The sequence below is a fragment of the Cryptomeria japonica genome, chromosome 7, assembly GCF_030272615.1.
Source record: "Cryptomeria japonica chromosome 7, Sugi_1.0, whole genome shotgun sequence".
In the NCBI taxonomy this organism is placed as follows: Eukaryota; Viridiplantae; Streptophyta; class Pinopsida; order Cupressales; family Cupressaceae; genus Cryptomeria; species Cryptomeria japonica.
The window spans coordinates 504,046,070-504,058,952 of NC_081411.1; positions in this window are offsets into that span (position 1 = coordinate 504,046,070).

Consider the following 12,883-nt stretch of genomic DNA (forward strand, 5'->3'; position numbering starts at 1 on the left):
TGGAGGGAAAAATTTCTTCGAGACGAAGAGTTAGCGAGTGCTGATGAATTTGGGATTCTAAAGAATGGAGATTTGGTTGATGGTAATGACTGGGGGTTCGAGCTTGGTAAGGAGTGGTTCCCAAATGACTACCAACTCCCTAGGGAGAAGGCAGAATCGACGGCTCACTCGAACTGTGGCACTAAATGCCCTATTGTCTTGGATGCGGCTCATGCTCCTATGGATGTTGACTCTGAAGACTCCCTTTGACTGTAGTTGTCACCTTCCTCCCTGGTTCCTCTATTTTGGTTATTGTCTTTTATTTATTTATTTAAAGGCCTCTGTTATCTACTTCTAGAGGTTGGCATCTGATGTTTTCTACTTATCCAGCCTCCATTGCTGGTATTTTTGTATAAGGAATAGAGCTAGGGCAGGGGGTTTTCTTCTTGGTTCTTTCCCCCTACCACTCTCACTGAATCAAGCCTTGTATTCTCTTATTTTGATTAATACAAGGGTGCTACCCCTTTGCAGCTATTTACTTATTAAAAATATATATATTAGTGATTATATAATTGGTGAAAAAGTAATTTGTTAATAACTAGTTTAGGTTTCACTAAATGCAATGCTATCATGACAAGTACCAATAATAGTATTTAATAATCTAACATTAAATATTTAATGAAAATAATTTTTTTTAATAATTTTATTCTAGAATATTAAATCTATAGAGTATAATAATATAATCTAAAAGATATATTAAATAGTTCTATTTATGTCTACCATTCCAAAAAATGTACTCTAATTACCTAGAGTTTTAGATCAATTATATTTAAGATAATTCATTTTTTAAAAATATTTTGTTATGAAATTTGCATCTATTCTTTCACAAAGACAGATATTGGTTAAATAGAAAAAATATTGATCTCAAAAAAGAATTACTAATAACTAATAAAATATAACCCTTGAGAGGAACCAATAAATATCACTCTCAAAACTCTCTTGATACGAATCTAATTGTAGAGCACAAATATGAATCATAAACATTATCGAACTAAATATTCTAATATTCTTTATCAATTTTAACAAGTGTCACATAGTGGCAAGTACTTACCTTTCTAATATTGCAATACTAATTTCAACGTAGGTTGGATAATAATTTGAGCTAATAGGTTCTTGCAAGCATATGTATTGCATCCATGTAGTGGAGATTACATGAATTTGTAATATTGTAATGAACAAATCAGGCTTCAAAGTTGAAGGCAATACAATTTCCATCAATTATTAAATTTTGTGAGTCAATCAAAGTAACACGTTTGACTTGTAATTTGTATAAGATAATTGTAGAATCTATTGAAATGGCTTTCTTTCTCTCTATTTAAACCATATTGCATTTTGTTGTTGTCTTTGTTGTTGGTTTTCCGTATACTGTAGGTTCATTGCGTTGGCAATTGACACTCATTTGATTGGTTTTAATATGTTGTCATTGATGGCAACATGTTCTGGCTTTCATATTTTGGTTTGGTTGTTTACCGATAGACACTTCACTGGCACCGGCACCAACACTTATCTTCGCCTGTAGGAGGAATTCTTTGGGTACCGACATTGCAGGCTGACATGACTTCATCAGGTTACAAGTATTGGAGGCCGACATCATTTGGGAGATCCGACAATGAGCAATTAATTTTGATATTTATGTATATAGGTAATTGAGCCGACATGTATATTCATTTTTGTAATTATCTATGTAAGTCGACATAAGGCATGAAGGATTGTAAGGGTATATAGGTCAATTGATTAGATCATTTTGTGATATGTGATGTGTGTAAGATGTGTTGAGAGACATGAAATGTTGTAATACGATGATTATGTAAGAGGTTATTCCAGTAAGGGTTTAGGGTATCAAAACCGGAATAGACAAAGCTTAACCAAAATTTTATTCAGGCATAGGAGATGCTATCATTGTAGTTCACTCATTCTTTCGGATTGTAGTCTAGATTTTTATGTAGTCAGTGAGACTCTTTTTGTGATGAGCAGTGTTATTGGATTCAACAATTGGTATCAGAGCCTTGTGCCTTGGAGGAAGTTTAATAGCTCGAGGGAGATCCTGAATCCAGAATCCATGGATGTGAGTTTGGAGAAGCAACTTGAGGTAGCACTTGAAGATTATGATGCTGAAAGGATGAAGAACTTGAAGTTACAAGATGAATTGAATTCTGCTCAGGAATTCATTCTTATCCTACAGGAGAGGCTGTCATCTGTTCAAGCTAGGAGGAAGGAACTTCTGCAAAGTCAGGATAATGATGAGAAAGATGCACTTAATGAAAGATGTCAAAAGCTGAGTCAGGAGAACATGGTCATGAGGAATGAAATGCAAGCCCTAACTATGAGGATGTCAAAGGAGATTGAAGACCGGAAGATGAATGAAGAAAAACCTTGGAGATCCCTGAAAGATAGATTTGAAGAATGGATCTGGTTGGTTAATGAAAATGATATGTTGAGAACTGATTTAGTGCAATCCCAGAGTAATGAACAAGAACTTGAAAGACAAATGATAATTTTGAGAGATGACCTAGTTGCTGCAAGTGAGTACAAGGACAAATTCAATGCTAGTTTAGCATAACTTGATGAATTATTGAAAAGTCAAAGACAAAATGGAGATTCCAGTGGACTTGGATTTGAACAAGGTCAGAGCTCCGATACTGCTAATGAAGATCAAAACCAGAAGGCACCAGTAAGGCAACTTAATGGTTACAAATTTAATGGTAGATTCTTTGTTTGTAATAAATTTGGTCACATGGCTAGGCAATGTAGAAATAGAGAAAATCATAACTATAATTCTGCTCCCGACCAATGTTCTAAATGCAATAAGTATGGTGATAAGACAAAAGATTGCAAAATGAATGTTAAATGTTATGCATGTGGAAAATTTGGACATATGGCTAATCAGTGCAGGTCAAGCAATTATATTGGTTTTAGCAAAGCAATTCAAAAGAACAATGTTACATGTTATGCATGCAACAAGGTTGGATACATAGCTGAGTTATGTAGAAGTAGAAATTCACCGGTTAACAATGATTGATCAAATGATAAACGAAAAGAGAAGGTCAATGAAATCCGACAAGATCATATCAAGAAATGGGTCAGGAAGTCAGATGATCAATCAACATATGGAAATGCTCTGGTTACTCAACCGGTAGAGGAGGTTGCTCCTGTACCAGTAGGAATCTCATCCGATAACTGATGCAGATGCCTTAGGGGTAGGAAAAATTCATGACAATACTTCTTAAGCCTCAGGAAGAGGTTCCAGATATTGGAAATGCTTATCCGACATGGAGATGTTAGACCAAGGTCCAATATCTTTCACCGAAAGTTATTCATATCAATAACGAATTAGAATTTCTTGGAGGATAAAAGGTTGAATCCACTTCATTTTTTATCACCTTGCATTTAGAGCGATTTAGAGCGAGTCTAAGGCAATTCAGTGTGGTCGATATCTTCTTCAGCGATTTCACCAGCATTCGGAAGAGTTCTTTAGGGTTTCACCGACAACTATTTCTTAGGTACTTATCGATTTTATCTTTCATCATGGAAGCGGGATCATCCTTTGTACCTACTTTTATTGCAAATCCTACTGTTGTTGAGGTCAAGGACCGTCCTAGGCCATTTTTCAAATGATGTCCGCATATTGCCACCTTGGATGATTCAGTTGGCTCTTTTTCTCGTGTCCCGGAAGGAATTGTATATGTGGAAGATGTGAGAGCTTACATTCACTGCCACATTGAGGATTTGGGAACCATTGATATTAAGAGCATGTATATGAGCGAGTTGATGGGAGATTCTAGAAAGATTAAGCCTGAGCACAAACACATTGAGGATCTAGGGTTTATCGACATTCTGGATATTCCTGAATTTGAGGATGAGATTGTCATATATGTTTTGAGCAGAGTGCATGGAGAATTCATCTAGTTGGACAAACCTTATAAGATCTCAAAGGAGCCATTAGGGCCATCACCGGTTTGCCACAGATTGGTCAGCATCCGAAGAAGAAGATTTCTAATGATCAGGTTAACAAGCTCACCGACACAACCTCAGACCGACGATAGATGAGGGTTGGCACTATCACCGACAGATACATCAGATTCAGAAGCATGATTATTGGATACAAGGTAACTTTATCAAACCGTTTGGACTCTGTTTCTAGATCTTGCATTTATGCAACACATAAGATGATGAGGGAAAATGAGAAGTTAGATATTTGTGGATGGATGTTAGATGAGTTGTTAATTAACCTAGGGAAGATCAAAGGAGAGAAGAAGGGAACATTCCGGTATGGAAATCTTATTGTTTGTTTGATGCTATTTTTCATTAATGAAACTCCCGGTTTTGGGAAGAGACAATGGGCATTTGATATCCCGATAGGAAGGCAACTGAAATAATCTATTGCTACATTGGGTAGTTAGTGAGATGATAAGGTATGGGTTACTTTAAGGCATTCTAGAAGGCTATGAATTCTAAAGAGAGGGTTCCAAAACAAATTGTTGAGAAATACTCAATTGAGATATGCTTCATGGTTAAAAAGGATGAAACTTTAATGGAAGTTGTCAAGCCCAGGAAGATATGGATTAAAGAGATGGGTTATGAAGTTGATGCACCAATTCTAGATGCTTATGCAATTTTTTTAATTGATGCAACTATTGATGAAGCTGAGAAATCCTTTGGTACTGCAAAACAGAAAAAGCAAGAGGTTGAAACTGAGTTTAACCGGAAGAAGAGGAAGAAACAGCAGGGCAAGGCAAACAAATTTGTTGAACAAGTTTCCCTAGACATCAAGGCATTAATGGATGTTGTTTCGGAAAAAGGAAGGAAGATGAGAGAGCCTAAAATATTTATTGAGCCTATTCCATCAGACTATGGATCTGAGGATGACACACCCTTAGCATTCAAGAGGGTATTAAGGAAGAAAGGTGAAGAGACTAAGGAGGAAGCTAGGAAGCAACCGGTTAGGAAGGTTACAATCAGGATACTAACACAGAAGAGAGCTCCAAAGGAAACACCTTCTGTTCCATCCGGTACTGGTAGAAGAAAGAAGATGGATGACACTGATTTGGCACTTATCACCGGTAATGTAACTATTATTCCACCCAAGACTTGTGCAGAATTGGTAGATGAAATAACTAAGGATGATATGTTGAAAATGTGCAATTTTATTATGAGCATTTAGATAATGATGAACAGAGAGAAGTTGAGGAAGCAGTCTTATTATATTTGGATATATACAAAAAATCCTTGTTAGAAATTGAAAACCAAATACTGACACAACTATATGACAACTTAGATGGTAGAAGATTATCAGCTATGGAGGAGGACAAGCATATAAAGATTCAAGAGTTGTTAACTACTTGTGCATCCATTACTCCAAGGGAGTTGGACAAGACTATAGAGGTTGCAGACATAAAGATCTTTCACAGCAAGAACATGATAGTTAGTCTTATGTTAGGAAGGGTTAATGAGATAATCATTGAGACCCACATGGCATGGGTTCAATTCTTTGCTACAAACCCTGGTTTTTACACTTCATCGAAGGCTAAAACTGACACTACAGACATCTCCGTTGAAGGGAAAGGTAAAGGTATAATGGGTACCTCATCTACAATTTTGAAGGATATTAAGATATTGGATATAGAGCCCCCAATAGAACCTAATGTATGGGAAATGGAGGTGATACTGACAAATGTTGAGATATCGGCAGAATCAAAGAATGTACAGGTTGAGGTCACAGTTCATAAGGAGGAACCAACAGTAACTGATACTTCACCAAGTGGCGAACCCACCAGTGTAAGAGAGGAATCTATTAAAGTTGATAAACCATTAGAGGAGAAGCAAGAGGAATCCGACAAGGAACCGGTAGTGAGCACATCATTGTTGTCAATCGACACCTCAAAGGTTGAGCATAAAATCTTAATTGAGATGAGTTCTACTGAGCTCATGATGATGGCTACACAAAAGATGACGAAGGAAGGATCTGTGGACAAAGGAGTTATTGATCAGTCTATCCCTATTTTGCAAAGACTTGTCCCCGAGTGCAAATTTGAAACAGGAGCAAGCCCATTTGACAAGCTTGAAATAATCACATATCACATTTCTAAGGACTTTCAATCTTTACAACAGATATCAAATTGGCAGGTGTTGACGAGGTTTACACAAGCTAAGAGAGCAACTTTTGATTAGATGATTGAGTCAGAGAAGAAGGAGATTACTGATAAGCTAAAGTTGATTGATAATGCCTTAAGGCAATGTACTAATATTTATAGAGTATGTTTTAACACATGTTTACTTACATCAGACTTAGATAAAAGGATTAAGGATACTTAGGAGAAGATTGTAGATATGGTCAATTCTTTTAATGGCTCAAATTCTTTGACTACATCTATTGATGGTCAAATTTTGGTTTTGGAAGCTCAATTTTTAGCTCTTGAGATGGATAAAGATAAAATTATAAGGAGAGCTAAAGGTCTTAGAGGATTGGCGAGTCCCCGGTTGGACTCATTAAGTGTACATAAGAAGGATTGTATTGATGTGGTTGGTAAGCCCACACCGACAAAACATAAGGATAAAGAGTCATATGCCCATATGCTTAATGGACTTGTATCTATTTCCGACACACTCAAATCAGGTTGGGATACCTATCTAGAACTTTTGGAGAAATCCTATCCAAAAAATTTCAAATATATTCAACTCTGGTAAGGTATTTTGGGACATTCTTTGTACAATCTTTCATTCTTCATCTCGATTTTTGGTTTTTTTTTTGGCATTGATGTCAAAGGGGGAGCTATAGGTGAAAAATATATTCTTGACATCATGAGATATGGAGGTATGGATTATTTTGTACAAATTGTGATCACAAATGGATATTCAGCTCAGAGGGAGCAGTCTTAGGGTGAAATCAGCAAATGGAAACCATTAACATTTTTCACATGAGTGTTGCCATCAATACCAAAGGGGGAGATTGTTGGCAATTGAAACTCATGTGATTGGTTTCAATATATTGTCATTGATGGAAACATGTTCCAACTTTCATATTTTGGTTTGGTTGTTTACCGACAGACACTTCACCGACATCAGCATCGACACCGACACCAGCACCGACAGGTATCTTCACCGGTAGGAGGAATTATTTGGATATCGGCATTGCAGGCCGACATGACTTCATCAAGTTACAGGTAGTGGAGGCCGACATCATTTGGGAGATCATACAATCGGCAATTGATTTTGATATTTATGTATATTGTAATTGAGCCGACATGCATATTCATTTTTGTAATTATCTATGTAAGCTGACATAAGGCATGAAGGATTGTAAGGGTATATAGGTCAGTTGATTAGATAATTTTGTGATATGTGATGTGTGTAAGATGCGTTGAGAGATATGGAATGTTGTAATGCAAAGATTATGTAAGAGGTTATTTCGGTAAGGGTTTAGGGTATCCGAACCGGAACAGACAAAGCTTAATCGAAATTGTATTCAGGCATAGGAGATGCTATCATTGCAGCTCACTCATTCTTTCGGATTGTAGTTTGGATTTTTATGTAGTCAGTGAGACTTTTTTTGTGATGAGCAGTGTGCTCTAGGCTGTAAGCCTTCCTACAAGTGCAAGCCCCCATATTTTGTAATATCTCTTCATATGGCTAGTGGATTGATATTGTGGGTCACAAATCCCACCGTGGTTTTTCCTCTTTGAGGTTTTCCATGTATAATTCTCTGTGTTATGGTATTCATTTGTGTGATTGGCTTTTGATTACTTTACTTCTTTCAAACTTATATGTACCGGTTTACCGGTTGGTGAATGCATGTTTTAATAAGGTTAAAATTGATCATTCCGGTAGAACACTGATTCACCCCCCCCTCTCAGTGTTCTTGGATTCCAATGCATTATATGTTGTTGTTTCATCGCTTGTTGTTGGTTTGTTGTGACTGGTTGCTGATGGTTTTCTACTTTCCATTAATTTGATGTTGTCATCTAATTTTGGTTCACTGCTAGCAAATTGTGGTGTCCTTGTTGCTACAAATTTTCCACCTCTAAGTTCTGGTTTGTTGCGTGTGGATGCCCCTACTCCTCACTCAACATCTCTTTCCTATGCTAAGGTGGCTAGGTCTTCTGATCGTAAACCCTTTTATTCTCCTACTCATCCCTCTCATAGGGGTAAATTGTTAAGTTGTTCTTCTTCCTCCCCTTTTGTTATTTGTGGGCAAGAGGTGTTGTGAAAAGAAGATTACTTCTCCCGTGTTGCTCTTATCTACAAGTTTAATGGTTTATGGCCTTCCTTTCCAAAATTGAGCAAATGGGTTTTAGATTCTTGGAGGCTCATTATTGATGATAGGATTGAAATTTATCCTACTACTAGGGGTTTATTTGTGGCTACCTTTTAATTTGAGGATGATAGGGCTCGGGTGCTGGAAGGTGGTGTTTGATTGTGGGGGTAAGCATTCAATTTATCTTAGGCCTTGGTTCCCTTCCTTCAACTCTCTTTCTAAATCTATTAGTATTTTTCCTACTTGGTTTAGACTTCCTAATTTGCCTCTCCAATATTGAGATAAGTCTTTCTTTAATCTATTGTAAATGCAATTGGTAGGTTTCTTATGGTTGATGCTTCTTCTCTAGTCTATGATCATCCTACTTTGCTTGCATTCTTACGGATATTGATACCTCAAAATATTTTCTTAGAGAGGTCATCTTGATTGTAGGGGATAGACAATGGGCTTAGATTTTTTATTATGAGGGTCTCCCTTTTCGTTGAGGGAGATGTTTTGCTATTGGTCACCTAGTTTTAGATTGTTAGAAATCTCATTGTAATGATGTGAAATGGTGGAGAAATTCTCTTCATGAGCATCTTATAATGCGAGAGTTTTTTAATATCGAGGATGATTTTTGGGGATGAGAAAGTGGCTTTGAAAGATTTGACTACTTCAATGATTCTTTCAAAGCCACTGTTAGAGCCTTTGGAAACTTGTCCTCCTACTTCCTCTTGCTCTATACATTTGAAGGATGATATTTTTTAGGTGGTTGCGCAACTTAGGAAGATAATTCTTCCTAAGCATAACCGTGCTCCTCTATCCCTAGTTAAGGGTGCTCATGGTGGTTAAAAGGTTCCAAAGGTGGTTTAGTATCCATATTTTTGGTCCTTTAGCTATTTTTATAGGGTTTCAAGAGCCCTTCAAAACTTGCTTGTGGCTGGTTGATGGTTTGTAGAATTTGGCTTTTTGTTGTGTGGTTGATGGTTGTTGTTTGGTATAACTTATCTTATACATTAGCTATTCATTTTGGTAAAGGGTTTTGAGGTACCTTCAAAACCCATTTTACCCTAATCAAAAACATATTCAACTTGTAAAATCTATTGAATTTAAACAATACATTATAATTAGTTTTGGAGCTTTTATTTATCTAGATATAAGAAAAATATTAGAAGAAAAGTTTACTATAGTTATTTTGATATTTATTAACAAATATATTTATTTATATTCAAAAGACTTGATATAGATAAATACTTTAATTTCAGAATAACATAATTAAATTGTCAAAATACAAAATTCGTGATTTTTTTTTTAAATGGCTTTTCTGCTCTGTGTTGATACCCTTATATGTTCTTTTGTTGGTTCACTAATTACTGTTTCTAGGTTGTCGTCTACTGGCTCATTGTCTATTCCTGGTTCGTCATCTACTACTAATTTTCTGCTCATTGTTGGTTCACTGTCAACGACCACTGTTGGTTTGATGCATGCTAATTTGTTGACTGTAAATAGTGGTGTCCCTATTGGGATTGATTTCCCACCTTTAGGTTCTAGTTGGCTACATGTGGATGCTCCCACTTCTTCCCCAATATCTCTTTCCTATGCTAATGTGGCTACGTCTTCTAGTGGTAAAGATGATTATTCTGCTCCTACTTATCCCTCTCATAGGGGTAAACCCTTGTGTTGTTCTTCTACCCTTATTGTTTTTTATGGGAAGAAGGCGTTAGAGAAATAAGAATAGTTCTCCCATGTTTCTCTTATATGCAAGTTCAATGGTTTATGGCCTTCCCTTCCAAATTTGTGCATATGGGTTTTAGATTCCAGGAGGCCCATTATTGAGGATAAGATTAAACTATGCTTTTGCCAAGGTTTTTTTTGGCTTTTTTCCAGATTAAGGATGACAGGCCTCAGGTGCTGGAAGGTAGTGTTTGGTTGTGGAGTAAACACTCCCTTTCTCTAAGGCCTTGGTTCCCTCCCTTCAACCTTATTTTTGAATCTATTAGCGTTTTTCTTACTTGGGTAAGACTTCCTAATCTGTCTCTCCAATTTGGGATAAATCTTACTTTGATTCTTTTGGAAATGCTATTGGTAGTTTTGTTATGGTTGAAGCTTCTTCTCTAATTTATGATCATCCTACTTTTGCCCACATTCTTGTGGATATTGATACCTCAAAAGATTTTCCTTGAGAGGTCATATTTATGGTTGGGGATAGACCATGGTCTCAAATTCTTGATTGTGAGGGTCTTTCTTTTCATTGTAGGAGATGTTTTTCTACTAGTCTCCTAGTTACAAATTGTCAAAAATATTTCCGTAGTGATGCAACATGATTGAAAAATGCTCTTCATGAGCATCTTACTATGAGAGAGTTTTATAATTTTGAGGATGATGATTTGATTTCAAAATATGCTACTACTTCTATGATTCCTGATGGTCCTATTGAGCAGTGAATGAGTTTGACTTTACTTACAAATCCTATTGAGGCTAGCAAGAATGAAGATTTGAGTATGGATGCTACTCCAATCTCTCTACCTTTTGAGCCCTTGGTGGCTTGTCCCCTTGCCTCCCTTTGCTCTATACCTTCAAAGGATGATCTTTCTTGGACGATTGTGCAAAGAAGGAAGAGAGGTCTTTCTAAGCATAACCATGCCTCTCAATCCCTATTCAATGGTTCTCGTGGTGGTTGGAAGGCTACAAGAGTGGTATATTTTCTACTATTTGTATAGGGTTTCAAATGCTCTTCAAAACTTGCCTTTTTCCTAGTTGGTTATTCGTTTATTGAAATTTGTTTTCTATTGTGTGGTTGATGGTAGTTGTTTAGCCACACTTATCTTGTTCATCAGCTATTTATATTTTGTTCTTTTGCCAGTTCCTTGTGGGTCGATTCTTTGTGAAGGTTATGGGAGCCTTTTCAAACCCCTTGTTTCTTAGATGACTTCAACCTTGGTCTTGTATGTTGTTGTTGGGTTGCTGTTTGTCTTTGTTCTATCATTGGCAACGTTTTGTAAGTGGGTTTCAGATCTCAACAAAATCCATTTATACAAGATTTTAGGTCCCTTCAAAACCTATTTAACCCATAATAAAAACAAAAAAAAATTGTATACATTAAAATAATTTTTATATATTTTTGTAGTATAATGCACTATTATAACCATAACCATAATTATAACATTAATTACAATTTGAACTCTAACTATAATTATAATCTTAATCTTAACTTAAGTTGTAATCCAAAATCTAAATCTAAACCTAAACATTATCTTGATTCCAACCTTAATCTTTATTATAACCCCAACATTAATTATAGTTTTTTTAACCCTAAGACCTTAATTACAACCATAATTCTAACCTTAATTATAATTCTAACTCTAATTCTAATTTTGATCTTAATATTAACCATAGTTGTAATCCAAACTCTAATTCTAAACCTAAACATAATCTTGATTCTAACATTAATATTGTATAATCCTAACACTAATTCTAATTCTAACACTAACCCTAACCTAAACCTAATCCTATCTATAATCTTAATTTTAATCTTAACCCTAATTGCATCCCTAGTTCTATCCCTAATTTTAATCCTTGTTTTAATTGCATCCTAATACTTACACCAATCTTAACCTTAATTCTAACCCTGAATCTAACTCTAGCATTAATTCTAACCCTAAATATAACCCTAAATATAACCCTAAAATTAGCATTCAATCCAACTTTAGTTCACAATACTCCAATTCTAGCCCTAGCCCTACCCCTCATGTATCTTAAATGCCAATCATTATTCTAGCCCTAATCCTAACCATAATCATAACACTAATTCTAACCTTATCAACAATTCTAATTCTGACTTTATGCCTTATTTTAATGTTAGCCCTAACCCTAAATTTAACCTTAATTCTAGTTTGGTTCAAATTCTAGTTGCAACTATAACCCTAATTCTAACCATAACATTAATTTGTAGTGTAACCCTAATTCTTAACCTAATACTAACCCTAAATCTAACATTAAATACAACTCTAATCCTAATATTGCACTTAATTTTAGCCATAGTCCTTAATCCAAGCCTAAGCCTAAGCCTAAGCCTAACTCTAACTCTAACTTTGATTTTTGCCATAATTTGAATCCTAAATTGAACCCTAATCATAAATTTGATGATTCTATAATTATAATAATTCATAACAAGTAATATTAGAGATATAATATAAATAATAGCTATAAAATTAGGATATAATCAATTATTTTAATTATAACATTAAAATTACTAATTATAACCTCAATCCCAATTAATAATTATTTAATTAAAATATTTATTAATTAAAGTTATAACTTTAATATAATTGATTAAGACATTTTAAAATATTCTAACTTTAAAATTATATCACTTCAAAAAGAACCCAGAAATTAAATAATATTCAAATTAATTAATATATTCTAATTAACTAAAACCTTAGTTCTAATTTATTTAAAAATATTTGTTGAGATATCTTTATGCACAATGCATATCATAATGTTTATCTTTAAATCTAAATCAATTCCTTATTTGTAGGGAGATGTCCAAATCAACCCTCTTTAAAAATATTAATTTTATCAAAATGCCATTAAAACTGTCATGACCAAGATGAA